The 27,035-nt window shown below is 39.8% G+C and overlaps 36 non-coding genes across 36 annotated transcripts; 12 read left to right on the top strand and 24 right to left on the bottom strand.

Moving 5' to 3' along the window:
• Positions 1-758: 758 nt before the first annotated feature.
• On the bottom strand, positions 759-845 carry TRNAR-UCU (transfer RNA arginine (anticodon UCU)). Its single transcript is given in 2 exon segments — positions 759-794; positions 809-845. It is a non-coding gene; the product is annotated as a tRNA-Arg (tRNA).
• A 247-nt stretch (positions 846-1,092) lies between these two features.
• Positions 1,093-1,165, top strand: TRNAR-UCG (transfer RNA arginine (anticodon UCG)). Its single transcript has one exon. It is a non-coding gene; the product is annotated as a tRNA-Arg (tRNA).
• A 767-nt stretch (positions 1,166-1,932) lies between these two features.
• TRNAL-CAA (transfer RNA leucine (anticodon CAA)) lies at positions 1,933-2,042 on the bottom strand. Its single transcript has 2 exons — positions 2,005-2,042; positions 1,933-1,978 (listed from the first exon to the last, which is right to left on the bottom strand). It is a non-coding gene; the product is annotated as a tRNA-Leu (tRNA).
• Positions 2,043-2,960: 918 nt separating this feature from the next.
• On the bottom strand, positions 2,961-3,047 carry TRNAR-UCU (transfer RNA arginine (anticodon UCU)). The gene is given in 2 exon segments: positions 2,961-2,996; positions 3,011-3,047. It is a non-coding gene; the product is annotated as a tRNA-Arg (tRNA).
• Positions 3,048-3,294: 247 nt separating this feature from the next.
• On the top strand, positions 3,295-3,367 carry TRNAR-UCG (transfer RNA arginine (anticodon UCG)). Its single transcript has one exon. It is a non-coding gene; the product is annotated as a tRNA-Arg (tRNA).
• Positions 3,368-4,134: 767 nt separating this feature from the next.
• Positions 4,135-4,244, bottom strand: TRNAL-CAA (transfer RNA leucine (anticodon CAA)). Its single transcript has 2 exons — positions 4,207-4,244; positions 4,135-4,180 (listed from the first exon to the last, which is right to left on the bottom strand). It is a non-coding gene; the product is annotated as a tRNA-Leu (tRNA).
• Positions 4,245-5,162: 918 nt separating this feature from the next.
• On the bottom strand, positions 5,163-5,249 carry TRNAR-UCU (transfer RNA arginine (anticodon UCU)). Its single transcript is given in 2 exon segments — positions 5,163-5,198; positions 5,213-5,249. It is a non-coding gene; the product is annotated as a tRNA-Arg (tRNA).
• Positions 5,250-5,496: 247 nt separating this feature from the next.
• TRNAR-UCG (transfer RNA arginine (anticodon UCG)) lies at positions 5,497-5,569 on the top strand. Its single transcript has one exon. It is a non-coding gene; the product is annotated as a tRNA-Arg (tRNA).
• Positions 5,570-6,336: 767 nt separating this feature from the next.
• On the bottom strand, positions 6,337-6,446 carry TRNAL-CAA (transfer RNA leucine (anticodon CAA)). The gene is made up of 2 exons: positions 6,409-6,446; positions 6,337-6,382 (listed from the first exon to the last, which is right to left on the bottom strand). It is a non-coding gene; the product is annotated as a tRNA-Leu (tRNA).
• Positions 6,447-7,364: 918 nt separating this feature from the next.
• TRNAR-UCU (transfer RNA arginine (anticodon UCU)) lies at positions 7,365-7,451 on the bottom strand. Its single transcript is given in 2 exon segments — positions 7,365-7,400; positions 7,415-7,451. It is a non-coding gene; the product is annotated as a tRNA-Arg (tRNA).
• Positions 7,452-7,698: 247 nt separating this feature from the next.
• On the top strand, positions 7,699-7,771 carry TRNAR-UCG (transfer RNA arginine (anticodon UCG)). The gene has a single exon. It is a non-coding gene; the product is annotated as a tRNA-Arg (tRNA).
• A 767-nt stretch (positions 7,772-8,538) lies between these two features.
• TRNAL-CAA (transfer RNA leucine (anticodon CAA)) lies at positions 8,539-8,648 on the bottom strand. Its single transcript has 2 exons — positions 8,611-8,648; positions 8,539-8,584 (listed from the first exon to the last, which is right to left on the bottom strand). It is a non-coding gene; the product is annotated as a tRNA-Leu (tRNA).
• A 918-nt stretch (positions 8,649-9,566) lies between these two features.
• On the bottom strand, positions 9,567-9,653 carry TRNAR-UCU (transfer RNA arginine (anticodon UCU)). The gene is given in 2 exon segments: positions 9,567-9,602; positions 9,617-9,653. It is a non-coding gene; the product is annotated as a tRNA-Arg (tRNA).
• A 247-nt stretch (positions 9,654-9,900) lies between these two features.
• TRNAR-UCG (transfer RNA arginine (anticodon UCG)) lies at positions 9,901-9,973 on the top strand. The gene has a single exon. It is a non-coding gene; the product is annotated as a tRNA-Arg (tRNA).
• Positions 9,974-10,740: 767 nt separating this feature from the next.
• On the bottom strand, positions 10,741-10,850 carry TRNAL-CAA (transfer RNA leucine (anticodon CAA)). Its single transcript has 2 exons — positions 10,813-10,850; positions 10,741-10,786 (listed from the first exon to the last, which is right to left on the bottom strand). It is a non-coding gene; the product is annotated as a tRNA-Leu (tRNA).
• A 918-nt stretch (positions 10,851-11,768) lies between these two features.
• Positions 11,769-11,855, bottom strand: TRNAR-UCU (transfer RNA arginine (anticodon UCU)). Its single transcript is given in 2 exon segments — positions 11,769-11,804; positions 11,819-11,855. It is a non-coding gene; the product is annotated as a tRNA-Arg (tRNA).
• A 247-nt stretch (positions 11,856-12,102) lies between these two features.
• On the top strand, positions 12,103-12,175 carry TRNAR-UCG (transfer RNA arginine (anticodon UCG)). Its single transcript has one exon. It is a non-coding gene; the product is annotated as a tRNA-Arg (tRNA).
• Positions 12,176-12,942: 767 nt separating this feature from the next.
• TRNAL-UAA (transfer RNA leucine (anticodon UAA)) lies at positions 12,943-13,052 on the bottom strand. The gene is made up of 2 exons: positions 13,015-13,052; positions 12,943-12,988 (listed from the first exon to the last, which is right to left on the bottom strand). It is a non-coding gene; the product is annotated as a tRNA-Leu (tRNA).
• Positions 13,053-13,970: 918 nt separating this feature from the next.
• TRNAR-UCU (transfer RNA arginine (anticodon UCU)) lies at positions 13,971-14,057 on the bottom strand. The gene is given in 2 exon segments: positions 13,971-14,006; positions 14,021-14,057. It is a non-coding gene; the product is annotated as a tRNA-Arg (tRNA).
• A 247-nt stretch (positions 14,058-14,304) lies between these two features.
• TRNAR-UCG (transfer RNA arginine (anticodon UCG)) lies at positions 14,305-14,377 on the top strand. The gene has a single exon. It is a non-coding gene; the product is annotated as a tRNA-Arg (tRNA).
• A 767-nt stretch (positions 14,378-15,144) lies between these two features.
• TRNAL-CAA (transfer RNA leucine (anticodon CAA)) lies at positions 15,145-15,254 on the bottom strand. The gene is made up of 2 exons: positions 15,217-15,254; positions 15,145-15,190 (listed from the first exon to the last, which is right to left on the bottom strand). It is a non-coding gene; the product is annotated as a tRNA-Leu (tRNA).
• A 918-nt stretch (positions 15,255-16,172) lies between these two features.
• On the bottom strand, positions 16,173-16,259 carry TRNAR-UCU (transfer RNA arginine (anticodon UCU)). Its single transcript is given in 2 exon segments — positions 16,173-16,208; positions 16,223-16,259. It is a non-coding gene; the product is annotated as a tRNA-Arg (tRNA).
• A 247-nt stretch (positions 16,260-16,506) lies between these two features.
• TRNAR-UCG (transfer RNA arginine (anticodon UCG)) lies at positions 16,507-16,579 on the top strand. The gene has a single exon. It is a non-coding gene; the product is annotated as a tRNA-Arg (tRNA).
• Positions 16,580-17,346: 767 nt separating this feature from the next.
• Positions 17,347-17,456, bottom strand: TRNAL-CAA (transfer RNA leucine (anticodon CAA)). Its single transcript has 2 exons — positions 17,419-17,456; positions 17,347-17,392 (listed from the first exon to the last, which is right to left on the bottom strand). It is a non-coding gene; the product is annotated as a tRNA-Leu (tRNA).
• A 918-nt stretch (positions 17,457-18,374) lies between these two features.
• On the bottom strand, positions 18,375-18,461 carry TRNAR-UCU (transfer RNA arginine (anticodon UCU)). The gene is given in 2 exon segments: positions 18,375-18,410; positions 18,425-18,461. It is a non-coding gene; the product is annotated as a tRNA-Arg (tRNA).
• A 247-nt stretch (positions 18,462-18,708) lies between these two features.
• On the top strand, positions 18,709-18,781 carry TRNAR-UCG (transfer RNA arginine (anticodon UCG)). The gene has a single exon. It is a non-coding gene; the product is annotated as a tRNA-Arg (tRNA).
• A 767-nt stretch (positions 18,782-19,548) lies between these two features.
• TRNAL-UAA (transfer RNA leucine (anticodon UAA)) lies at positions 19,549-19,658 on the bottom strand. The gene is made up of 2 exons: positions 19,621-19,658; positions 19,549-19,594 (listed from the first exon to the last, which is right to left on the bottom strand). It is a non-coding gene; the product is annotated as a tRNA-Leu (tRNA).
• A 918-nt stretch (positions 19,659-20,576) lies between these two features.
• Positions 20,577-20,663, bottom strand: TRNAR-UCU (transfer RNA arginine (anticodon UCU)). The gene is given in 2 exon segments: positions 20,577-20,612; positions 20,627-20,663. It is a non-coding gene; the product is annotated as a tRNA-Arg (tRNA).
• A 247-nt stretch (positions 20,664-20,910) lies between these two features.
• Positions 20,911-20,983, top strand: TRNAR-UCG (transfer RNA arginine (anticodon UCG)). Its single transcript has one exon. It is a non-coding gene; the product is annotated as a tRNA-Arg (tRNA).
• A 767-nt stretch (positions 20,984-21,750) lies between these two features.
• Positions 21,751-21,860, bottom strand: TRNAL-CAA (transfer RNA leucine (anticodon CAA)). Its single transcript has 2 exons — positions 21,823-21,860; positions 21,751-21,796 (listed from the first exon to the last, which is right to left on the bottom strand). It is a non-coding gene; the product is annotated as a tRNA-Leu (tRNA).
• Positions 21,861-22,778: 918 nt separating this feature from the next.
• On the bottom strand, positions 22,779-22,865 carry TRNAR-UCU (transfer RNA arginine (anticodon UCU)). Its single transcript is given in 2 exon segments — positions 22,779-22,814; positions 22,829-22,865. It is a non-coding gene; the product is annotated as a tRNA-Arg (tRNA).
• Positions 22,866-23,112: 247 nt separating this feature from the next.
• TRNAR-UCG (transfer RNA arginine (anticodon UCG)) lies at positions 23,113-23,185 on the top strand. Its single transcript has one exon. It is a non-coding gene; the product is annotated as a tRNA-Arg (tRNA).
• A 763-nt stretch (positions 23,186-23,948) lies between these two features.
• Positions 23,949-24,058, bottom strand: TRNAL-CAA (transfer RNA leucine (anticodon CAA)). The gene is made up of 2 exons: positions 24,021-24,058; positions 23,949-23,994 (listed from the first exon to the last, which is right to left on the bottom strand). It is a non-coding gene; the product is annotated as a tRNA-Leu (tRNA).
• A 918-nt stretch (positions 24,059-24,976) lies between these two features.
• On the bottom strand, positions 24,977-25,063 carry TRNAR-UCU (transfer RNA arginine (anticodon UCU)). The gene is given in 2 exon segments: positions 24,977-25,012; positions 25,027-25,063. It is a non-coding gene; the product is annotated as a tRNA-Arg (tRNA).
• A 247-nt stretch (positions 25,064-25,310) lies between these two features.
• Positions 25,311-25,383, top strand: TRNAR-UCG (transfer RNA arginine (anticodon UCG)). Its single transcript has one exon. It is a non-coding gene; the product is annotated as a tRNA-Arg (tRNA).
• Positions 25,384-26,150: 767 nt separating this feature from the next.
• Positions 26,151-26,260, bottom strand: TRNAL-CAA (transfer RNA leucine (anticodon CAA)). The gene is made up of 2 exons: positions 26,223-26,260; positions 26,151-26,196 (listed from the first exon to the last, which is right to left on the bottom strand). It is a non-coding gene; the product is annotated as a tRNA-Leu (tRNA).
• Between the last annotated feature and the right edge of the window lie 775 nt (positions 26,261-27,035).

Here is a 27,035-nt window from a genome sequence, read left to right as displayed (position 1 = left end):
ATGTGTTTTTTGATGTGCCATATGACCACCATACTTATCGCCCTCTGGGCATGCAGGGTTCTTCGACATATTGTGTGTTACCAACACCTTTAATGAAATCAAAGTTGATTGCGATGTACTGTTTCAAACACTTAAAGGCAAACTTTAATTCTTTCTCCAACTATTGTTATGAAGACTTTGGCTCCAAGTGGCTCCATAAGAGTCACAGGGCACCCTTGATTTTCTGTTGTACATTTCCTAATCTTTTTGCCCAAAGAAATCTATGTGATCATCCTTTGTATAATGTGCCACAGGGCCCACTACTGAAACACATTTCACACTAGAGTAAAATCTGTCAATTGTATTACAGACATTTTTCAGAGACAATTTGTGGATATTGCAACCTAAAACTAAACAAGCACATCAAATGCAGTCAACCACTGGAAAAAAAACACGATTCTAGTGGGACTCGAACCCACAACCTTTGAATATTGGCATTATTTTCGCATCAAAATTTTAATCTTACAAACGGAGCGCTAAACTGCTTTCCACACTTGTGTTAAATCGTTCTATTGTTTCAGATTACCATAATTTCTCACAGACAAATTGTGGATATTTGGAATTACAATTTAATCAGTCAATTAAAATCTGTCAGATTAAGATCTGTCAATTGTATTTCAGAAATTTTTCAGAGTGGATATTGCAATTTTTCCATGTGTGGATATTGCAACTTATAACTAAACAAGAACATCAAATGCAGTCAACCACTGGAAAAACCACGACTCTGGTGGGACTCGAACCCACAACCTTTGAATGCCTTGACAAGTGCTAGAAGTCCAATGCGCTATCCATTGCGCCACAGAGCCTACATATGCAAGACGCAGACGTCATGAAACCACCTATCTGACTCACGCATAATCCTTCGTACATAGATGTTTCAAATGCATTAGTCGTTTCTGTGTCCTACGTTTGTCTGCATGTTCTTAATTAACATCAGTCAGAGGAAGGACAGTGGTCATAAAAAGCATATTGTGGCATGTGAAGTAAAGGAAATATAGTTATGTTTCTCTATGAGAAACGTATCCACACATTCTTTCGCAAACTTTGCATGCAGACCGCGTGGCCTAATGGATAAGGCGTCTGACTTCGGATCAGAAGATTGAGGGTTCGAGTCCCTTCGTGGTCGGAGATGCCGGAGGTTTGGTTTTGTTGTTCTTTAGAGTTCTTCCATATCAATGAATGTCAGGCAAGTGGAAACTAAGATTTCAACAGTTTCTTTCCATGTTACGTGTCACCCAAGATATTTAGTCCCTCTTGGTATGAAAGGCAGACATGTCAAAACTAAGATTTCAAGTGTTGATTGCCATATGATCATAACCATATCTTGGCCTACAAGGTACCTCTACGGATAGTGCGTTGTTGCGAGATTTGATTAAATCAAAGTTGTCTGCAATTTACTCTTTCAAAAACTTTGAACAAACGTAAATTCTTTTTCCAACTATTGTTATGAAGACTTTGGCTCAAAGCGGCTCCATAAGAGTCACAGGCACCCTTGATTTCCTGTTGTACACTTTCTTATCTCTTTCCCCCAAGAAATCTATGTGACAGCTATTGGAAAGTATCTACACCTGGGTCGTTATTTTCACCTCTTTCGGTATGTCTTCTCTGCGAAGTGCGGAATAAGACTCTTGTGTTTTGTCAAGACCTCGTGGCCTAATGGGTAAGGTGTCTGACTTTGGATGGGAAGTTTGAGGATTTGAGTTGTCTTGAGGTTGCTGGTGGTTTAGATCCCCAGGTTACTGTTCTTTTGAGTCTAGAGATTGTACATTGCTGTCTTATGTTATGAAATCAATGTCTTCTGCAATGTACTCTTTCAACGCTTAAATTCAATCTTGGATTCTTTCTCAAAAAAATGTTGAATTAAACGAAGCTCAAAGCACAAAAGAAGATGACTGTCAGAAGTGGGATTTGAACCCACACCTCCGCATGGAGACCAGAAGACCCTCACAGAGAGAAGATTGCATTCTTGAGTCTGGCGCCTTAGACCACTCGGCCATCCTGACAAGCTACAGCTGCTAAGAAAGAAGATATTTTTTTACATGGTTTCAAGGCAAGGGACTAGCTCGTAGGGGACCTTTTGCCATTGCATTGGTTTAAAGTGGCTTCATTAGAGTCACAGGGTAAGCAGACTTGAGATCCTGCATATGAAGGCTAAGATTTCACATGTGTTTTTTGATGTGCCATATGACCACCATACTTATCGCCCTCTGGGCATGCAGGGTTCTTCGACATATTGTGTGTTACCAACACCTTTAATGAAATCAAAGTTGATTGCGATGTACTGTTTCAAACACTTAAAGGCAAACTTTAATTCTTTCTCCAACTATTGTTATGAAGACTTTGGCTCCAAGTGGCTCCATAAGAGTCACAGGGCACCCTTGATTTTCTGTTGTACATTTCCTAATCTTTTTGCCCAAAGAAATCTATGTGATCATCCTTTGTATAATGTGCCACAGGGCCCACTACTGAAACACATTTCACACTAGAGTAAAATCTGTCAATTGTATTACAGACATTTTTCAGAGACAATTTGTGGATATTGCAACCTAAAACTAAATAAGCACATCAAATGCAGTCAACCACTGGAAAAAAAACACGATTCTAGTGGGACTCGAACCCACAACCTTTGAATATTGGCATTATTTTCGCATCAAAATTTTAATCTTACAAACGGAGCGCTAAACTGCTTTCCACACTTGTGTTAAATCGTTCTATTGTTTCAGATTACCATAATTTCTCACAGACAAATTGTGGATATTTGGAATTACAATTTAATCAGTCAATTAAAATCTGTCAGATTAAGATCTGTCAATTGTATTTCAGAAATTTTTCAGAGTGGATATTGCAATTTTTCCATGTGTGGATATTGCAACTTATAACTAAACAAGAACATCAAATGCAGTCAACCACTGGAAAAACCACAACTCTGGTGGGACTCGAACCCACAACCTTTGAATGCCTTGACAAGTGCTAGAAGTCCAATGCGCTATCCATTGCGCCACAGAGCCTACATATGCAAGACGCAGACGTCATGAAACCACCTATCTGACTCACGCATAATCCTTCGTACATAGATGTTTCAAATGCATTAGTCGTTTCTGTGTCCTACGTTTGTCTGCATGTTCTTAATTAACATCAGTCAGAGGAAGGACAGTGGTCATAAAAAGCATATTGTGGCATGTGAAGTAAAGGAAATATAGTTATGTTTCTCTATGAGAAACGTATCCACACATTCTTTCGCAAACTTTGCATGCAGACCGCGTGGCCTAATGGATAAGGCGTCTGACTTCGGATCAGAAGATTGAGGGTTCGAGTCCCTTCGTGGTCGGAGATGCCGGAGGTTTGGTTTTGTTGTTCTTTAGAGTTCTTCCATATCAATGAATGTCAGGCAAGTGGAAACTAAGATTTCAACAGTTTCTTTCCATGTTACGTGTCACCCAAGATATTTAGTCCCTCTTGGTATGAAAGGCAGACATGTCAAAACTAAGATTTCAAGTGTTGATTGCCATATGATCATAACCATATCTTGGCCTACAAGGTACCTCTACGGATAGTGCGTTGTTGCGAGATTTGATTAAATCAAAGTTGTCTGCAATTTACTCTTTCAAAAACTTTGAACAAACGTAAATTCTTTTTCCAACTATTGTTATGAAGACTTTGGCTCAAAGCGGCTCCATAAGAGTCACAGGCACCCTTGATTTCCTGTTGTACACTTTCTTATCTCTTTCCCCCAAGAAATCTATGTGACAGCTATTGGAAAGTATCTACACCTGGGTCGTTATTTTCACCTCTTTCGGTATGTCTTCTCTGCGAAGTGCGGAACAAGACTCTTGTGTTTTGTTAAGACCTCGTGGCCTAATGGGTAAGGTGTCTGACTTTGGATGGGAAGTTTGAGGATTTGAGTTGTCTTGAGGTTGCTGGTGGTTTAGATCCCCAGGTTACTGTTCTTTTGAGTCTAGAGATTGTACATTGCTGTCTTATGTTATGAAATCAATGTCTTATGCAATGTACTCTTTCAACGCTTAAATTCAATCTTGGATTCTTTCTCAAAAAAATGTTGAATTAAACGAAGCTCAAAGCACAAAAGAAGATGACTGTCAGAAGTGGGATTTGAACCCACGCCTCCGCATGGAGACCAGAAGATCCTCACAGAGAGAAGATTGCATTCTTGAGTCTGGCGCCTTAGACCACTCGGCCATCCTGACAAGCTACAGCAGCTAAGAAAGAAGATATTTTTTTACATGGTTTCAAGGCAAGGGACTAGCTCGTAGGGGACCTTTTGCCATTGCATTGGTTTAAAGTGGCTTCATTAGAGTCACAGGGTAAGCAGACTTGAGATCCTGCATATGAAGGCTAAGATTTCACATGTGTTTTTTGATGTGCCATATGACCACCATACTTATCGCCCTCTGGGCATGCAGGGTTCTTCGACATATTGTGTGTTACCAACACCTTTAATGAAATCAAAGTTGATTGCGATGTACTGTTTCAAACACTTAAAGGCAAACTTTAATTCTTTCTCCAACTATTGTTATGAAGACTTTGGCTCCAAGTGGCTCCATAAGAGTCACAGGGCACCCTTGATTTTCTGTTGTACATTTCCTAATCTTTTTGCCCAAAGAAATCTATGTGATCATCCTTTGTATAATGTGCCACAGGGCCCACTACTGAAACACATTTCACACTAGAGTAAAATCTGTCAATTGTATTACAGACATTTTTCAGAGACAATTTGTGGATATTGCAACCTAAAACTAAACAAGCACATCAAATGCAGTCAACCACTGGAAAAAAAACACGATTCTAGTGGGACTCGAACCCACAACCTTTGAATATTGGCATTATTTTCGCATCAAAATTTTAATCTTACAAACGGAGCGCTAAACTGCTTTCCACACTTGTGTTAAATCGTTCTATTGTTTCAGATTACCATAATTTCTCACAGACAAATTGTGGATATTTGGAATTACAATTTAATCAGTCAATTAAAATCTGTCAGATTAAGATCTGTCAATTGTATTTCAGAAATTTTTCAGAGTGGATATTGCAATTTTTCCATGTGTGGATATTGCAACTTATAACTAAACAAGAACATCAAATGCAGTCAACCACTGGAAAATCCACGACTCTGGTGGGACTCGAACCCACAACCTTTGAATGCCTTGACAAGTGCTAGAAGTCCAATGCGCTATCCATTGCGCCACAGAGCCTACATATGCAAGACGCAGACGTCATGAAACCACCTATCTGACTCACGCATAATCCTTCGTACATAGATGTTTCAAATGCATTAGTCGTTTCTGTGTCCTACGTTTGTCTGCATGTTCTTAATTAACATCAGTCAGAGGAAGGACAGTGGTCATAAAAAGCATATTGTGGCATGTGAAGTAAAGGAAATATAGTTATGTTTCTCTATGAGAAACGTATCCACACATTCTTTCGCAAACTTTACATGCAGACCGCGTGGCCTAATGGATAAGGCGTCTGACTTCGGATCAGAAGATAGAGGGTTCGAGTCCCTTCGTGGTCGGAGATGCTGGAGGTTTGGTTTTGTTGTTCTTTAGAGTTCTTCCATATCAATGAATGTCAGGCAAGTGGAAACTAAGATTTCAACAGTTTCTTTCCATGTTACGTGTCACCCAAGATATTTAGTCCCTCTTGGTATGAAAGGCAGACATGTCAAAACTAAGATTTCAAGTGTTGATTGCCATATGATCATAACCCTATCTTGGCCTACAAGGTACCTCTACGGATAGTGCGTTGTTGCGAGATTTGATTAAATCAAAGTTGTCTGCAATTTACTCTTTCAAAAACTTTGAACAAACGTAAATTCTTTTTCCAACTATTGTTATGAAGACTTTGGCTCAAAGCGGCTCCATAAGAGTCACAGGCACCCTTGATTTCCTGTTGTACACTTTCTTATCTCTTTCCCCCAAGAAATCTATGTGACAGCTATTGGAAAGTATCTACACCTGGGTCGTTATTTTCACCTCTTTCGGTATGTCTTCTCTGTGAAGTGCGGAATAAGACTCTTGTGTTTTGTCAAGACCTCGTGGCCTAATGGGTAAGGTGTCTGACTTTGGATGGGAAGATTGAGGATTTGAGTTGTCTTGAGGTTGCTGGTGGTTTAGATCCCCAGGTTACTGTTCTTTTGAGTCTAGAGATTGTACATTGCTGTCTTATGTTATGAAATCAATGTCTTCTGCAATGTACTCTTTCAACGCTTAAATTCGATCTTGGATTCTTTCTCAAAAAAATGTTGAATTAAACGAAGCTCAAAGCACAAAAGAAGATGACTGTCAGAAGTGGGATTTGAACCCACGCCTCCGCATGGAGACCAGAAGACCCTCACAGAGAGAAGATTGCATTCTTGAGTCTGGCGCCTTAGACCACTCGGCCATCCTGACAAGCTACAGCAGCTAAGAAAGAAGATATTTTTTTACATGGTTTCAAGGCAAGGGACTAGCTCGTAGGGGACCTTTTGCCATTGCATTGGTTTAAAGTGGCTTCATTAGAGTCACAGGGTAAGCAGACTTGAGATCCTGCATATGAAGGCTAAGATTTCACATGTGTTTTTTGATGTGCCATATGACCACTATACTTATCGCCCTCTGGGCATGCAGGGTTCTTCGACATATTGTGTGTTACCAACACCTTTAATGAAATCAAAGTTGATTGCGATGTACTGTTTCAAACACTTAAAGGCAAACTTTAATTCTTTCTCCAACTATTGTTATGAAGACTTTGGCTCCAAGTGGCTCCATAAGAGTCACAGGGCACCCTTGATTTTCTGTTGTACATTTCCTAATCTTTTTGCCCAAAGAAATCTATGTGATCATCCTTTGTATAATGTGCCACAGGGCCCACTACGGAAACACATTTCACACTAGAGTAAAATCTGTCAATTGTATTACAGACATTTTTCAGAGACAATTTGTGGATATTGCAACCTAAAACTAAACAAGCACATCAAATGCAGTCAACCACTGGAAAAAAAACACGATTCTAGTGGGACTCGAACCCACAACCTTTGAATATTGGCATTATTTTCGCATCAAAATTTTAATCTTACAAACGGAGCGCTAAACTGCTTTCCACACTTGTGTTAAATCGTTCTATTGTTTCAGATTACCATAATTTCTCACAGACAAATTGTGGATATTTGGAATTACAATTTAATCAGTCAATTAAAATCTGTCAGATTAAGATCTGTCAATTGTATTTCAGAAATTTTTCAGAGTGGATATTGCAATTTTTCCATGTGTGGATATTGCAACTTATAACTAAACAAGAACATCAAATGCAGTCAACCACTGGAAAAACCACGACTCTGGTGGGACTCGAACCCACAACCTTTGAATGCCTTGACAAGTGCTAGAAGTCCAATGCGCTATCCATTGGGCCACAGAGCCTACATATGCAAGACGCAGACGTCATGAAACCACCTATCTGACTCACGCATAATCCTTCGTACATAGATGTTTCAAATGCATTAGTCGTTTCTGTGTCCTACGTTTGTCTGCATGTTCTTAATTAACATCAGTCAGAGGAAGGACAGTGGTCATAAAAAGCATATTGTGGCATGTGAAGTAAAGGAAATATAGTTATGTTTCTCTATGAGAAACGTATCCACACATTCTTTCGCAAACTTTGCATGCAGACCGAGTGGCCTAATGGATAAGGCGTCTGACTTCGGATCAGAAGATTGAGGGTTCGAGTCCCTTCGTGGTCGGAGATGCCGGAGGTTTGGTTTTGTTGTTCTTTAGAGTTCTTCCATATCAATGAATGTCAGGCAAGTGGAAACTAAGATTTCAACAGTTTCTTTCCATGTTACGTGTCACCCAAGATATTTAGTCCCTCTTGGTATGAAAGGCAGACATGTCAAAACTAAGATTTCAAGTGTTGATTGCCATATGATCATAACCCTATCTTGGCCTACAAGGTACCTCTACGGATAGTGCGTTGTTGCGAGATTTGATTAAATCAAAGTTGTCTGCAATTTACTCTTTCAAAAACTTTGAACAAACGTAAATTCTTTTTCCAACTATTGTTATGAAGACTTTGGCTCAAAGCAGCTCCATAAGAGTCACAGGCACCCTTGATTTCCTGTTGTACACTTTCTTATCTCTTTCCCCCAAGAAATCTATGTGACAGCTATTGGAAAGTATCTACACCTGGGTCGTTATTTTCACCTCTTTCGGTATGTCTTCTCTGCGAAGTGCGGAATAAGACTCTTGTGTTTTGTCAAGACCTCGTGGCCTAATGGGTAAGGTGTCTGACTTTGGATGGGAGGATTGAGGATTTGAGTTGTCTTGAGGTTGCTGGTGGTTTAGATCCCCAGGTTACTGTTCTTTTGAGTCTAGAGATTGTACATTGCTGTCTTATGTTATGAAATCAATGTCTTCTGCAATGTACTCTTTCAACGCTTAAATTCAATCTTGGATTCTTTCTCAAAAAAATGTTGAATTAAACGAAGCTCAAAGCACAAAAGAAGATTACTGTCAGAAGTGGGATTTGAACCCACACCTCCGCATGGAGACCAGAAGACCCTCACAGAGAGAAGATTGCATTCTTGAGTCTGGCGCCTTAGACCACTCGGCCATCCTGACAAGCTACAGCTGCTAAGAAAGAAGATATTTTTTTACATGGTTTCAAGGCAAGGGACTAGCTCGTAGGGGACCTTTTGCCATTGCATTGGTTTAAAGTGGCTTCATTAGAGTCACAGGGTAAGCAGACTTGAGATCCTGCATATGAAGGCTAAGATTTCACATGTGTTTTTTGATGTGCCATATGACCACCATACTTATCGCCCTCTGGGCATGCAGGGTTCTTCGACATATTGTGTGTTACCAACACCTTTAATGAAATCAAAGTTGATTGCGATGTACTGTTTCAAACACTTAAAGGCAAACTTTAATTCTTTCTCCAACTATTGTTATGAAGACTTTGGCTCCAAGTGGCTCCATAAGAGTCACAGGGCACCCTTGATTTTCTGTTGTACATTTCCTAATCTTTTTGCCCAAAGAAATCTATGTGATCATCCTTTGTATAATGTGCCACAGGGCCCACTACTGAAACACATTTCACACTAGAGTAAAATCTGTCAATTGTATTACAGACATTTTTCAGAGACAATTTGTGGATATTGCAACCTAAAACTAAACAAGCACATCAAATGCAGTCAACCACTGGAAAAAAAACACGATTGTAGTGGGACTCGAACCCACAACCTTTGAATATTGGCATTATTTTCGCATCAAAATTTTAATCTTACAAACGGAGCGCTAAACTGCTTTCCACACTTGTGTTAAATCGTTCTATTGTTTCAGATTACCATAATTTCTCACAGACAAATTGTGGATATTTGGAATTACAATTTAATCAGTCAATTAAAATCCGTCAGATTAAGATCTGTCAATTGTATTTCAGAAATTTTTCAGAGTGGATATTGCAATTTTTCCATGTGTGGATATTGCAACTTATAACTAAACAAGAACATCAAATGCAGTCAACCACTGGAAAAACCACGACTCTGGTGGGACTCGAACCCACAACCTTTGAATGCCTTGACAAGTGCTAGAAGTCCAATGCGCTATCCATTGCGCCACAGAGCCTACACATGCAAGACGCAGACGTCATGAAACCACCTATCTGACTCACGCATAATCCTTCGTACATAGATGTTTCAAATGCATTAGTCGTTTCTGTGTCCTACGTTTGTCTGCATGTTCTTAATTAACATCAGTCAGAGGAAGGACAGTGGTCATAAAAAGCATATTGTGGCATGTGAAGTAAAGGAAATATAGTTATGTTTCTCTATGAGAAACGTATCCACACATTCTTTCGCAAACTTTGCATGCAGACCGCGTGGCCTAATGGATAAGGCGTCTGACTTCGGATCAGAAGATTGAGGGTTCGAGTCCCTTCGTGGTCGGAGATGCCGGAGGTTTGGTTTTGTTGTTCTTTAGAGTTCTTCCATATCAATGAATGTCAGGCAAGTGGAAACTAAGATTTCAACAGTTTCTTTCCATGTTACGTGTCACCCAAGATATTTAGTCCCTCTTGGTATGAAAGGCAGACATGTCAAAACTAAGATTTCAAGTGTTGATTGCCATATGATCATAACCATATCTTGGCCTACAAGGTACCTCTACGGATAGTGCGTTGTTGCGAGATTTGATTAAATCAAAGTTGTCTGCAATTTACTCTTTCAAAAACTTTGAACAAACGTAAATTCTTTTTCCAACTATTGTTATGAAGACTTTGGCTCAAAGCGGCTCCATAAGAGTCACAGGCACCCTTGATTTCCTGTTGTACACTTTCTTATCTCTTTCCCCCAAGAAATCTATGTGACAGCTATTGGAAAGTATCTACACCTGGGTCGTTATTTTCACCTCTTTCGGTATGTCTTCTCTGCGAAGTGCGGAATAAGACTCTTGCGTTTTGTCAAGACCTCGTGGCCTAATGGGTAAGGTGTCTGGCTTTGGATGGGAAGATTGAGGATTTGAGTTGTCTTGAGGTTGCTGGTGGTTTAGATCCCCAGGTTACTGTTCTTTTGAGTCTAGAGATTGTACATTGCTGTCTTATGTTATGAAATCAATGTCTTCTGCAATGTACTCTTTCAACGCTTAAATTCAATCTTGGATTCTTTCTCAAAAAAATGTTGAATTAAACGAAGCTCAAAGCACAAAAGAAGATGACTGTCAGAAGTGGGATTTGAACCCACGCCTCCGCATGGAGACCAGAAGACCCTCACTGAGAGAAGATTGCATTCTTGAGTCTGGCGCCTTAGACCACTCGGCCATCCTGACAAGCTACAGCAGCTAAGAAAGAAGATATTTTTTTACATGGTTTCAAGGCAAGGGACTAGCTCGTAGGGGACCTTTTGCCATTGCATTGGTTTAAAGTGGCTTCATTAGAGTCACAGGGTAAGCAGACTTGAGATCCTGCATATGAAGGCTAAGATTTCACATGTGTTTTTTGATGTGCCATATGACCACCATACTTATCGCCCTCTGGGCATGCAGGGTTCTTCGACATATTGTGTGTTACCAACACCTTTAATGAAATCAAAGTTGATTGCGATGTACTGTTTCAAACACTTAAAGGCAAACTTTAATTCTTTCTCCAACTATTGTTATGAAGACTTTGGCTCCAAGTGGCTCCATAAGAGTCACAGGGCACCCTTGATTTTCTGTTGTACATTTCCTAATCTTTTTGCCCAAAGAAATCTATGTGATCATCCTTTGTATAATGTGCCACAGGGCCCACTACTGAAACACATTTCACACTAGAGTAAAATCTGTCAATTGTATTACAGACATTTTTCAGAGACAATTTGTGGATATTGCAACCTAAAACTAAACAAGCACATCAAATGCAGTCAACCACTGGAAAAAAAACACGATTCTAGTGGGACTCGAACCCACAACCTTTGAATATTGGCATTATTTTCGCATCAAAATTTTAATCTTACAAACGGAGCGCTAAACTGCTTTCCACACTTGTGTTAAATCGTTCTATTGTTTCAGATTACCATAATTTCTCACAGACAAATTGTGGATATTTGGAATTACAATTTAATCAGTCAATTAAAATCTGTCAGATTAAGATCTGTCAATTGTATTTCAGAAATTTTTCAGAGTGGATATTGCAATTTTTCCATGTGTGGATATTGCAACTTATAACTAAACAAGAACATCAAATGCAGTCAACCACTGGAAAAACCACGACTCTGGTGGGACTCGAACCCACAACCTTTGAATGCCTTGACAAGTGCTAGAAGTCCAATGCGCTATCCATTGCGCCACAGAGCTTACATATGCAAGACGCAGACGTCATGAAACCACCTATCTGACTCACGCATAATCCTTCGTACATAGATGTTTCAAATGCATTAGTCGTTTCTGTGTCCTACGTTTGTCTGCATGTTCTTAATTAACATCAGTCAGAGGAAGGACAGTGGTCATAAAAAGCATATTGTGGCATGTGAAGTAAAGGAAATATAGTTATGTTTCTCTATGAGAAACGTATCCACACATTCTTTCGCAAACTTTGCATGCAGACCGCGTGGCCTAATGGATAAGGCGTCTGACTTCGGATCAGAAGATTGAGGGTTCGAGTCCCTTCGTGGTCGGAGATGCCGGAGGTTTGGTTTTGTTGTTCTTTAGAGTTCTTCCATATCAATGAATGTCAGGCAAGTGGAAACTAAGATTTCAACAGTTTCTTTCCATGTTACGTGTCACCCAAGATATTTAGTCCCTCTTGGTATGAAAGGCAGACATGTCAAAACTAAGATTTCAAGTGTTGATTGCCATATGATCATAACCCTATCTTGGCCTACAAGGTACCTCTACGGATAGTGCGTTGTTGCGAGATTTGATTAAATCAAAGTTGTCTGCAATTTACTCTTTCAAAAACTTTGAACAAACGTAAATTCTTTTTCCAACTATTGTTATGAAGACTTTGGCTCAAAGCGGCTCCATAAGAGTCACAGGCACCCTTGATTTCCTGTTGTACACTTTCTTATCTCTTTCCCCCAAGAAATCTATGTGACAGCTATTGGAAAGTATCTACACCTGGGTCGTTATTTTCACCTCTTTCGGTATGTCTTCTCTGCGAAGTGCTGAATAAGACTCTTGTGTTTTGTCAAGACCTCGTGGTCTAATGGGTAAGGTGTCTGACTTTGGATGGGAAGATTGAGGATTTGAGTTGTCTTGAGGTTGCTGGTGGTTTAGATCCCCAGGTTACTGTTCTTTTGAGTCTAGAGATTGTACATTGCTGTCTTATGTTATGAAATCAATGTCTTCTGCAATGTACTCTTTCAACGCTTAAATTCAATCTTGGATTCTTTCTCAAAAAAATGTTGAATTAAACGAAGCTCAAAGCACAAAAGAAGATGACTGTCAGAAGTGGGATTTGAACCAACACCTCCGCATGGAGACCAGAAGACCCTCACAGAGAGAAGATTGCATTCTTAAGTCTGGCGCCTTAGACCACTCGGCCATCCTGACAAGCTACAGCAGCTAAGAAAGAAGATATTTTTTTACATGGTTTCAAGGCAAGGGACTAGCTCGTAGGGGACCTTTTGCCATTGCATTGGTTTAAAGTGGCTTCATTAGAGTCACAGGGTAAGCAGACTTGAGATCCTGCATATGAAGGCTAAGATTTCACATGTGTTTTTTGATGTGCCATATGACCACCATACTTATCGCCCTCTGGGCATGCAGGGTTCTTCGACATATTGTGTGTTACCAACACCTTTAATGAAATCAAAGTTGATTGCGATGTACTGTTTCAAACACTTAAAGGCAAACTTTAATTCTTTCTCCAACTATTGTTATGAAGACTTTGGCTCCAAGTGGCTCCATAAGAGTCACAGGGCACCCTTGATTTTCTGTTGTACATTTCCTAATCTTTTTGCCCAAAGAAATCTATGTGATCATCCTTTGTATAATGTGCCACAGGGCCCACTACTGAAACACATTTCACACTAGAGTAAAATCTGTCAATTGTATTACAGACATTTTTCAGAGACAATTTGTGGATATTGCAACCTAAAACTAAACAAGCACATCAAATGCAGTCAACCACTGGAAAAAAAACACGATTCTAGTGGGACTCGAACCCACAACCTTTGAATATTGGCATTATTTTCGCATCAAAATTTTAATCTTACAAACGGAGCGCTAAACTGCTTTCCACACTTGTGTTAAATCGTTCTATTGTTTCAGATTACCATAATTTCTCACAGACAAATTGTGGATATTTGGAATTACAATTTAATCAGTCAATTAAAATCTGTCAGATTAAGATCTGTCAATTGTATTTCAGAAATTTTTCAGAGTGGATATTGCAATTTTTCCATGTGTGGATATTGCAACTTATAACTAAACAAGAACATCAAATGCAGTCAACCACTGGAAAAACCACGACTCTGGTGGGACTCGAACCCACAACCTTTGAACGCCTTGACAAGTGCTAGAAGTCCAATGCGCTATCCATTGCGCCACAGAGCCTACATATGCAAGACGCAGACGTCATGAAACCACCTATCTGACTCACGCATAATCCTTCGTACATAGATGTTTCAAATGCATTAGTCGTTTCTGTGTCCTACGTTTGTCTGCATGTTCTTAATTAACATCAGTCAGAGGAAGGACAGTGGTCATAAAAAGCATATTGTGGCATGTGAAGTAAAGGAAATATAGTTATGTTTCTCTATGAGAAACGTATCCACACATTCTTTCGCAAACTTTGCATGCAGACCGCGTGGCCTAATGGATAAGGTGTCTGACTTCGGATCAGAAGATTGAGGGTTCGAGTCCCTTCGTGGTCGGAGATGCCGGAGGTTTGGTTTTGTTGTTCTTTAGAGTTCTTCCATATCAATGAATGTCAGGCAAGTGGAAACTAAGATTTCAACAGTTTCTTTCCATGTTACGTGTCACCCAAGATATTTAGTCCCTCTTGGTATGAAAGGCAGACATGTCAAAACTAAGATTTCAAGTGTTGATTGCCATATGATCATAACCCTATCTTGGCCTACAAGGTACCTCTACGGATAGTGCGTTGTTGCGAGATTTGATTAAATCAAAGTTGTCTGCAATTTACTCTTTCAAAAACTTTGAACAAACGTAAATTCTTTTTCCAACTATTGTTATGAAGACTTTGGCTCAAAGCGGCTCCATAAGAGTCACAGGCACCCTTGATTTCCTGTTGTACACTTTCTTATCTCTTTCCCCCAAGAAATCTATGTGACAGCTATTGGAAAGTATCTACACCTGGGTCGTTATTTTCACCTCTTTCGGTATGTCTTCTCTGCGAAGTGCGGAATAAGACTCTTGTGTTTTGTCAAGACCTCGTGGCCTAATGGGTAAGGTGTCTGACTTTGGATGGGAGGATTGAGGATTTGAGTTGTCTTGAGGTTGCTGGTGGTTTAGATCCCCAGGTTACTGTTCTTTTGAGTCTAGAGATTGTACATTGCTGTCTTATGTTATGAAATCAATGTCTTCTGCAATGTACTCTTTCAACGCTTAAATTCAATCTTGGATTCTTTCTCAAAAAAATGTTGAATTAAACGAAGCTCAAAGCACAAAAGAAGATGACTGTCAGAAGTGGGATTTGAACCCACGCCTCCGCATGGAGACCAGAAGACCCTCACAGAGAGAAGATTGCATTCTTGAGTCTGGTGCCTTAGACCACTCGGCCATCCTGACAAGCTACAGCTGCTAAGAAAGAAGATATTTTTTTACATGGTTTCAAGGCAAGGGACTAGCTCGTAGGGGACCTTTTGCCATTACATTGGTTTAAAGTGGCTTCATTAGAGTCACAGGGTAAGCAGACTTGAGATCCTGCATATGAAGGCTAAGATTTCACATGTGTTTTTTGATGTGCCATATGACCACCATACTTATCGCCCTCTGGGCATGCAGGGTTCTTCGACATATTGTGTGTTACCAACACCTTTAATGAAATCAAAGTTGATTGCGATGTACTGTTTCAAACACTTAAAGGCAAACTTTAATTCTTTCTCCAACTATTGTTATGAAGACTTTGGCTCCAAGTGGCTCCATAAGAGTCACAGGGCACCCTTGATTTTCTGTTGTACATTTCCTAATCTTTTTGCCCAAAGAAATCTATGTGATCATCCTTTGTATAATGTGCCACAGGGCCCACTACTGAAACACATTTCACACTAGAGTAAAATCTGTCAATTGTATTACAGACATTTTTCAGAGACAATTTGTGGATATTGCAACCTAAAACTAAACAAGCACATCAAATGCAGTCAACCACTGGAAAAAAAACACGATTCTAGTGGGACTCGAACCCACAACCTTTGAATATTGGCATTATTTTCGCATCAAAATTTTAATCTTACAAACGGAGCGCTAAACTGCTTTCCACACTTGTGTTAAATCGTTCTATTGTTTCAGATTACCATAATTTCTCACAGACAAATTGTGGATATTTGGAATTACAATTTAATCAGTCAATTAAAATCTGTCAGATTAAGATCTGTCAATTGTATTTCAGAAATTTTTCAGAGTGGATATTGCAATTTTTCCATGTGTGGATATTGCAACTTATAACTAAATAAGCACATCAAATGCAGTCAACCACTGGAAAAACCACGACTCTGGTGGGACTCGAACCCACAACCTTTGAATGCCTTGACAAGTGCTAGAAGTCCAATGTGCTATCCATTGCGCCACAGAGCCTACATATGCAAGACGCGGACGTCATGAAACCACCTATCTGACTCACGCATAATCCTTCGTACATAGATGTTTCAAATGCATTAGTCGTTTCTGTGTCCTACGTTTGTCTGCATGTTCTTAATTAACATCAGTCAGAGGAAGGACAGTGGTCATAAAAAGCATATTGTGGCATGTGAAGTAAAGGAAATATAGTTATGTTTCTCTATGAGAAACGTATCCACACATTCTTTCGCAAACTTTGCATGCAGACCGCGTGGCCTAATGGATAAGGCGTCTGACTTCGGATCAGAAGATTGAGGGTTCGAGTCCCTTCGTGGTCGGAGATGCCGGAGGTTTGGTTTTGTTGTTCTTTAGAGTTCTTCCATATCAATGAATGTCAGGCAAGTGGAAACTAAGATTTCAACAGTTTCTTTCCATGTTACGTGTCACCCAAGATATTTAGTCCCTCTTGGTATGAAAGGCAGACATGTCAAAACTAAGATTTCAAGTGTTGATTGCCATATGATCATAACCATATCTTGGCCTACAAGGTACCTCTACGGATAGTGCGTTGTTGCGAGATTTGATTAAATCAAAGTTGTCTGCAATTTACTCTTTCAAAAACTTTGAACAAACGTAAATTCTTTTTCCAACTATTGTTATGAAGACTTTGGCTCAAAGCGGCTCCATAAGAGTCACAGGCACCCTTGATTTCCTGTTGTACACTTTCTTATCTCTTTCCCCCAAGAAATCTATGTGACAGCTATTGGAAAGTATCTACACCTGGGTCGTTATTTTCACCTCTTTCGGTATGTCTTCTCTGCGAAGTGCGGAATAAGACTCTTGCGTTTTGTCAAGACCTCGTGGCCTAATGGGTAAGGTGTCTGGCTTTGGATGGGAAGATTGAGGATTTGAGTTGTCTTGAGGTTGCTGGTGGTTTAGATCCCCAGGTTACTGTTCTTTTGAGTCTAGAGATTGTACATTGCTGTCTTATGTTATGAAATCAATGTCTTCTGCAATGTACTCTTTCAACGCTTAAATTCAATCTTGGATTCTTTCTCAAAAAAATGTTGAATTAAACGAAGCTCAAAGCACAAAAGAAGATGACTGTCAGAAGTGGGATTTGAACCCACGCCTCCGCATGGAGACCAGAAGACCCTCACTGAGAGAAGATTGCATTCTTGAGTCTGGCGCCTTAGACCACTCGGCCATCCTGACAAGCTACAGCAGCTAAGAAAGAAGATATTTTTTTACATGGTTTCAAGGCAAGGGACTAGCTCGTAGGGGACCTTTTGCCATTGCATTGGTTTAAAGTGGCTTCATTAGAGTCACAGGGTAAGCAGACTTGAGATCCTGCATATGAAGGCTAAGATTTCACATGTGTTTTTTGATGTGCCATATGACCACCATACTTATCGCCCTCTGGGCATGCAGGGTTCTTCGACATATTGTGTGTTACCAACACCTTTAATGAAATCAAAGTTGATTGCGATGTACTGTTTCAAACACTTAAAGGCAAACTTTAATTCTTTCTCCAACTATTGTTATGAAGACTTTGGCTCCAAGTGGCTCCATAAGAGTCACAGGGCACCCTTGATTTTCTGTTGTACATTTCCTAATCTTTTTGCCCAAAGAAATCTATGTGATCATCCTTTGTATAATGTGCCACAGGGCCCACTACTGAAACACATTTCACACTAGAGTAAAATCTGTCAATTGTATTACAGACATTTTTCAGAGACAATTTGTGGATATTGCAACCTAAAACTAAACAAGCACATCAAATGCAGTCAACCACTGGAAAAAAAACACGATTCTAGTGGGACTCGAACCCACAACCTTTGAATATTGGCATTATTTTCGCATCAAAATTTTAATCTTACAAACGGAGCGCTAAACTGCTTTCCACACTTGTGTTAAATCGTTCTATTGTTTCAGATTACCATAATTTCTCACAGACAAATTGTGGATATTTGGAATTACAATTTAATCAGTCAATTAAAATCTGTCAGATTAAGATCTGTCAATTGTATTTCAGAAATTTTTCAGAGTGGATATTGCAATTTTTCCATGTGTGGATATTGCAACTTATAACTAAACAAGAACATCAAATGCAGTCAACCACTGGAAAAACCACGACTCTGGTGGGACTCGAACCCACAACCTTTGAATGCCTTGACAAGTGCTAGAAGTCCAATGCGCTATCCATTGCGCCACAGAGCTTACATATGCAAGACACAGACGTCATGAAACCACCTATCTGACTCACGCATAATCCTTCGTACATAGATGTTTCAAATGCATTAGTCGTTTCTGTGTCCTACGTTTGTCTGCATGTTCTTAATTAACATCAGTCAGAGGAAGGACAGTGGTCATAAAAAGCATATTGTGGCATGTGAAGTAAAGGAAATATAGTTATGTTTCTCTATGAGAAACGTATCCACACATTCTTTCGCAAACTTTGCATGCAGACCGCGTGGCCTAATGGATAAGGCGTCTGACTTCGGATCAGAAGATTGAGGGTTCGAGTCCCTTCGTGGTCGGAGATGCCGGAGGTTTGGTTTTGTTGTTCTTTAGAGTTCTTCCATATCAATGAATGTCAGGCAAGTGGAAACTAAGATTTCAACAGTTTCTTTCCATGTTACGTGTCACCCAAGATATTTAGTCCCTCTTGGTATGAAAGGCAGACATGTCAAAACTAAGATTTCAAGTGTTGATTGCCATATGATCATAACCCTATCTTGGCCTACAAGGTACCTCTACGGATAGTGCGTTGTTGCGAGATTTGATTAAATCAAAGTTGTCTGCAATTTACTCTTTCAAAAACTTTGAACAAACGTAAATTCTTTTTCCAACTATTGTTATGAAGACTTTGGCTCAAAGCGGCTCCATAAGAGTCACAGGCACCCTTGATTTCCTGTTGTACACTTTCTTATCTCTTTCCCCCAAGAAATCTATGTGACAGCTATTGGAAAGTATCTACACCTGGGTCGTTATTTTCACCTCTTTCGGTATGTCTTCTCTGCGAAGTGCTGAATAAGACTCTTGTGTTTTGTCAAGACCTCGTGGTCTAATGGGTAAGGTGTCTGACTTTGGATGGGAAGATTGAGGATTTGAGTTGTCTTGAGGTTGCTGGTGGTTTAGATCCCCAGGTTACTGTTCTTTTGAGTCTAGAGATTGTACATTGCTGTCTTATGTTATGAAATCAATGTCTTCTGCAATGTACTCTTTCAACGCTTAAATTCAATCTTGGATTCTTTCTCAAAAAAATGTTGAATTAAACGAAGCTCAAAGCACAAAAGAAGATGACTGTCAGAAGTGGGATTTGAACCAACGCCTCCGCATGGAGACCAGAAGACCCTCACAGAGAGAAGATTGCATTCTTAAGTCTGGCGCCTTAGACCACTCGGCCATCCTGACAAGCTACAGCAGCTAAGAAAGAAGATATTTTTTTACATGGTTTCAAGGCAAGGGACTAGCTCGTAGGGGACCTTTTGCCATTGCATTGGTTTAAAGTGGCTTCATTAGAGTCACAGGGTAAGCAGACTTGAGATCCTGCATATGAAGGCTAAGATTTCACATGTGTTTTTTGATGTGCCATATGACCACCATACTTATCGCCCTCTGGGCATGGAGGGTTCTTCGACATATTGTGTGTTACCAACACCTTTAATGAAATCAAAGTTGATTGCGATGTACTGTTTCAAACACTTAAAGGCAAACTTTAATTCTTTCTCCAACTATTGTTATGAAGACTTTGGCTCCAAGTGGCTCCATAAGAGTCACAGGGCACCCTTGATTTTCTGTTGTACATTTCCTAATCTTTTTGCCCAAAGAAATCTATGTGATCATCCTTTGTATAATGTGCCACAGGGCCCACTACTGAAACACATTTCACACTAGAGTAAAATCTGTCAATTGTATTACAGACATTTTTCAGAGACAATTTGTGGATATTGCAACCTAAAACTAAACAAGCACATCAAATGCAGTCAACCACTGGAAAAAAAACACGATTCTAGTGGGACTCGAACCCACAACCTTTGAATATTGGCATTATTTTCGCATCAAAATTTTAATCTTACAAACGGAGCGCTAAACTGCTTTCCACACTTGTGTTAAATCGTTCTATTGTTTCAGATTACCATAATTTCTCACAGACAAATTGTGGATATTTGGAATTACAATTTAATCAGTCAATTAAAATCTGTCAGATTAAGATCTGTCAATTGTATTTCAGAAATTTTTCAGAGTGGATATTGCAATTTTTCCATGTGTGGATATTGCAACTTATAACTAAACAAGAACATCAAATGCAGTCAACCACTGGAAAAACCACGACTCTGGTGGGACTCGAACCCACAACCTTTGAATGCCTTGACAAGTGCTAGAAGTCCAATGCGCTATCCATTGCGCCACAGAGCCTACATATGCAAGACGCAGACGTCATGAAACCACCTATCTGACTCACGCATAATCCTTCGTACATAGATGTTTCAAATGCATTAGTCGTTTCTGTGTCCTACGTTTGTCTGCATGTTCTTAATTAACATCAGTCAGAGGAAGGACAGTGGTCATAAAAAGCATATTGTGGCATGTGAAGTAAAGGAAATATAGTTATGTTTCTCTATGAGAAACGTATCCACACATTCTTTCGCAAACTTTGCATGCAGACCGCGTGGCCTAATGGATAAGGTGTCTGACTTCGGATCAGAAGATTGAGGGTTCGAGTCCCTTCGTGGTCGGAGATGCCGGAGGTTTGGTTTTGTTGTTCTTTAGAGTTCTTCCATATCAATGAATGTCAGGCAAGTGGAAACTAAGATTTCAACAGTTTCTTTCCATGTTACGTGTCACCCAAGATATTTAGTCCCTCTTGGTATGAAAGGCAGACATGTCAAAACTAAGATTTCAAGTGTTGATTGCCATATGATCATAACCCTATCTTGGCCTACAAGGTACCTCTACGGATAGTGCGTTGTTGCGAGATTTGATTAAATCAAAGTTGTCTGCAATTTACTCTTTCAAAAACTTTGAACAAACGTAAATTCTTTTTCCAACTATTGTTATGAAGACTTTGGCTCAAAGCGGCTCCATAAGAGTCACAGGCACCCTTGATTTCCTGTTGTACACTTTCTTATCTCTTTCCCCCAAGAAATCTATGTGACAGCTATTGGAAAGTATCTACACCTGGGTCGTTATTTTCACCTCTTTCGGTATGTCTTCTCTGCGAAGTGCGGAATAAGACTCTTGTGTTTTGTCAAGACCTCGTGGCCTAATGGGTAAGGTGTCTGACTTTGGATGGGAGGATTGAGGATTTGAGTTGTCTTGAGGTTGCTGGTGGTTTAGATCCCCAGGTTACTGTTCTTTTGAGTCTAGAGATTGTACATTGCTGTCTTATGTTATGAAATCAATGTCTTCTGCAATGTACTCTTTCAACGCTTAAATTCAATCTTGGATTCTTTCTCAAAAAAATGTTGAATTAAACGAAGCTCAAAGCACAAAAGAAGATGACTGTCAGAAGTGGGATTTGAACCCATGCCTCCGCATGGAGACCAGAAGACCCTCACAGAGAGAAGATTGCATTCTTGAGTCTGGTGCCTTAGACCACTCGGCCATCCTGACAAGCTACAGCTGCTAAGAAAGAAGATATTTTTTTACATGGTTTCAAGGCAAGGGACTAGCTCGTAGGGGACCTTTTGCCATTACATTGGTTTAAAGTGGCTTCATTAGAGTCACAGGGTAAGCAGACTTGAGATCCTGCATATGAAGGCTAAGATTTCACATGTGTTTTTTGATGTGCCATATGACCACCATACTTATCGCCCTCTGGGCATGCAGGGTTCTTCGACATATTGTGTGTTACCAACACCTTTAATGAAATCAAAGTTGATTGCGATGTACTGTTTCAAACACTTAAAGGCAAACTTTAATTCTTTCTCCAACTATTGTTATGAAGACTTTGGCTCCAAGTGGCTCCATAAGAGTCACAGGGCACCCTTGATTTTCTGTTGTACATTTCCTAATCTTTTTGCCCAAAGAAATCTATGTGATCATCCTTTGTATAATGTGCCACAGGGCCCACTACTGAAACACATTTCACACTAGAGTAAAATCTGTCAATTGTATTACAGACATTTTTCAGAGACAATTTGTGGATATTGCAACCTAAAACTAAACAAGCACATCAAATGCAGTCAACCACTGGAAAAAAAACACGATTCTAGTGGGACTCGAACCCACAACCTTTGAATATTGGCATTATTTTCGCATCAAAATTTTAATCTTACAAACGGAGCGCTAAACTGCTTTCCACACTTGTGTTAAATCGTTCTATTGTTTCAGATTACCATAATTTCTCACAGACAAATTGTGGATATTTGGAATTACAATTTAATCAGTCAATTAAAATCTGTCAGATTAAGATCTGTCAATTGTATTTCAGAAATTTTTCAGAGTGGATATTGCAATTTTTCCATGTGTGGATATTGCAACTTATAACTAAACAAGAACATCAAATGCAGTCAACCACTGGAAAAACCACGACTCTGGTGGGACTCGAACCCACAACCTTTGAATGCCTTGACAAGTGCTAGAAGTCCAATGCGCTATCCATTGCGCCACAGAGCCTACATATGCAAGACGCAGACGTCATGAAACCACCTATCTGACTCACGCATAATCCTTCGTACATAGATGTTTCAAATGCATTAGTCGTTTCTGTGTCCTACGTTTGTCTGCATGTTCTTAATTAACATCAGTCAGAGGAAGGACAGTGGTCATAAAAAGCATATTGTGGCATGTGAAGTAAAGGAAATATAGTTATGTTTCTCTATGAGAAACGTATCCACACATTCTTTCGCAAACTTTGCATGCAGACCGCGTGGCCTAATGGATAAGGCGTCTGACTTCGGATCAGAAGATTGAGGGTTCGAGTCCCTTCGTGGTCGGAGATGCCGGAGGTTTGGTTTTGTTGTTCTTTAGAGTTCTTATCAATGAATGTCAGGCAAGTGGAAACTAAGATTTCAACAGTTTCTTTCCATGTTACGTGTCACCCAAGATATTTAGTCCCTCTTGGTATGAAAGGCAGACATGTCAAAACTAAGATTTCAAGTGTTGATTGCCATATGATCATAACCATATCTTGGCCTACAAGGTACCTCTACGGATAGTGCGTTGTTGCGAGATTTGATTAAATCAAAGTTGTCTGCAATTTACTCTTTCAAAAACTTTGAACAAACTTAAATTCTTTTTCCAACTATTGTTATGAAGACTTTGGCTCAAAGCGGCTCCATAAGAGTCACAGGCACCCTTGATTTCCTGTTGTACACTTTCTTATCTCTTTCCCCCAAGAAATCTATGTGACAGCTATTGGAAAGTATCTACACCTGGGTCGTTATTTTCACCTCTTTCGGTATGTCTTCTCTGCGAAGTGCGGAATAAGACTCTTGTGTTTTGTCAAGACCTCGTGGCCTAATGGGTAAGGTGTCTGACTTTGGATGGGAAGATTGCGGATTTGAGTTGTCTTGAGATTGCTGGTGGTTTAGATCCCCAGGTTACTGTTCTTTTGAGTCTAGAGATTGTACATTGCTGTCTTATGTTATGAAATCAATGTCTTCTGCAATGTACTCTTTCAACGCTTAAATTCAATCTTGGATTCTTTCTCAAAAAAATGTTGAATTAAACGAAGCTCAAAGCACAAAAGAAGATGACTGTCAGAAGTGGGATTTGAACCCACGCCTCCGCATGGAGACCAGAAGACCCTCACAGAGAGAAGATTGCATTCTTGAGTCTGGCGCCTTAGACCACTCGGCCATCCTGACAAGCTACAGCTGCTAAGAAAGAAGATATTTTTTTACATGGTTTCAAGGCAAGGGACTAGCTCGTAGGGGACCTTTTGCCATTGCATTGGTTTAAAGTGGCTTCATTAGAGTCACAGGGCAAGCAGACTTGAGATCCTGCATATGAAGGCTAAGATTTCACATGTGTTTTTTGATGTGCCATATGACCACCATACTTATCGCCCTCTGGGCATGCAGGGTTCTTCGACATATTGTGTGTTACCAACACCTTTAATGAAATCAAAGTTGATTGCGATGTACTGTTTCAAACACTTAAAGGCAAACTTTAATTCTTTCTCCAACTATTGTTATGAAGACTTTGGCTCCAAGTGGCTCCATAAGAGTCACAGGGCACCCTTGATTTTCTGTTGTACATTTCCTAATCTTTTTGCCCAAAGAAATCTATGTGATCATCCTTTGTATAATGTGCCACAGGGCCCACTACTGAAACACATTTCACACTAGAGTAAAATCTGTCAATTGTATTACAGACATTTTTCAGAGACAATTTGTGGATATTGCAACCTAAAACTAAACAAGCACATCAAATGCAGTCAACCACTGGAAAAAAAACACGATTCTAGTGGGACTCGAACCCACAACCTTTGAATATTGGCATTATTTTCGCATCAAAATTTTAATCTTACAAACGGAGCGCTAAACTGCTTTCCACACTTGTGTTAAATCGTTCTATTGTTTCAGATTACCATAATTTCTCACAGACAAATTGTGGATATTTGGAATTACAATTTAATCAGTCAATTAAAATCTGTCAGATTAAGATCTGTCAATTGTATTTCAGAAATTTTTCAGAGTGGATATTGCAATTTTTCCATGTGTGGATATTGCAACTTATAACTAAACAAGAACATCAAATGCAGTCAACCACTGGAAAAACCACGACTCTGGTGGGACTCGAACCCACAACCTTTGAATGCCTTGACAAGTGCTAGAAGTCCAATGCGCTATCCATTGCGCCACAGAGCCTACATATGCAAGACGCAGACGTCATGAAACCACCTATCTGACTCACGCATAATCCTTCGTACATAGATGTTTCAAATGCATTAGTCGTTTCTGTGTCCTACGTTTGTCTGCATGTTCTTAATTAACATCAGTCAGAGGAAGGACAGTGGTCATAAAAAGCATATTGTGGCATGTGAAGTAAAGGAAATATAGTTATGTTTCTCTATGAGAAACGTATCCACACATTCTTTCGCAAACTTTGCATGCAGACCGCGTGGCCTAATGGATAAGGCGTCTGACTTCGGATCAGAAGATTGAGGGTTCGAGTCCCTTCGTGGTCGGAGATGCCGGAGGTTTGGTTTTGTTGTTCTTTAGAGTTCTTCCATATCAATGAATGTCAGGCAAGTGGAAACTAAGATTTCAACAGTTTCTTTCCATGTTACGTGTCACCCAAGATATTTAGTCCCTCTTGGTATGAAAGGCAGACATGTCAAAACTAAGATTTCAAGTGTTGATTGCCATATGATCATAACCATATCTTGGCCTACAAGGTACCTCTACGGATAGTGCGTTGTTGCGAGATTTGATTAAATCAAAGTTGTCTGCAATTTACTCTTTCAAAAACTTTGAACAAACGTAAATTCTTTTTCCAACTATTGTTATGAAGACTTTGGCTCAAAGCGGCTCCATAAGAGTCACAGGCACCCTTGATTTCCTGTTGTACACTTTCTTATCTCTTTCCCCCAAGAAATCTATGTGACAGCTATTGGAAAGTATCTACACCTGGGTCGTTATTTTCACCTCTTTCGGTATGTCTTCTCTGCGAAGTGCGGAATAAGACTCTTGTGTTTTGTCAAGACCTCGTGGCCTAATGGGTAAGGTGTCTGACTTTGGATGGGAAGATTGAGGGTTTGAGTTGTCTTGAGGTTGCTGGTGGTTTAGATCCCCAGGTTACTGTTCTTTTGAGTCTAGAGATTGTACATTGCTGTCTTATGTTATGAAATCAATGTCTTCTGCAATGTACTCTTTCAACGCTTAAATTCAATCTTGGATTCTTTCTCAAAAAAATGTTGAATTAAACGAAGCTCAAAGCACAAAAGAAGATGACTGTCAGAAGTGGGACTCGAACCAACGCCTCCGCATGGAGACCAGAAGACCCTCACAGAGAGAAGATTGCATTCTTGAGTCTGGCGCCTTAGACCACTCGGCCATCCTGACAAGCTACAGCAGCTAAGAAAGAAGATATTTTTTTACATGGTTTCAAGGCAAGGGACTAGCTCGTAGGGGACCTTTTGCCATTGCATTGGTTTAAAGTGGCTTCATTAGAGTCACAGGGCAAGCAGACTTGAGATCCTGCATATGAAGGCTAAGATTTCACATGTGTTTTTTGATGTGCCATATGACCACCATACTTATCGCCCTCTGGGCATGCAGGGTTCTTCGACATATTGTGTGTTACCAACACCTTTAATGAAATCAAAGTTGATTGCGATGTACTGTTTCAAACACTTAAAGGCAAACTTTAATTCTTTCTCCAACTATTGTTATGAAGACTTTGGCTCCAAGTGGCTCCATAAGAGTCACAGGGCACCCTTGATTTTCTGTTGTACATTTCCTAATCTTTTTGCCCAAAGAAATCTATGTGATCATCCTTTGTATAATGTGCCACAGGGCCCACTACTGAAACACATTTCACACTAGAGTAAAATCTGTCAATTGTATTACAGACATTTTTCAGAGACAATTTGTGGATATTGCAACCTAAAACTAAACAAGCACATCAAATGCAGTCAACCACTGGAAAAAAAAACGATTCTAGTGGGACTCGAACCCACAACCTTTGAATATTGGCATTATTTTCGCATCAAAATTTTAATCTTACAAACGGAGCGCTAAACTGCTTTCCACACTTGTGTTAAATCGTTCTATTGTTTCAGATTACCATAATTTCTCACAGACAAATTGTGGATATTTGGAATTACAATTTAATCAG

The sequence above is a fragment of the Spea bombifrons genome, chromosome 5, assembly GCF_027358695.1.
Source record: "Spea bombifrons isolate aSpeBom1 chromosome 5, aSpeBom1.2.pri, whole genome shotgun sequence".
NCBI classification, from domain to species: Eukaryota; Metazoa; Chordata; class Amphibia; order Anura; family Pelobatidae; genus Spea; species Spea bombifrons.
The sequence above is the reverse complement of the archived record's forward strand: the minus strand, read 5'-3'. Positions and strand labels throughout refer to the sequence as shown.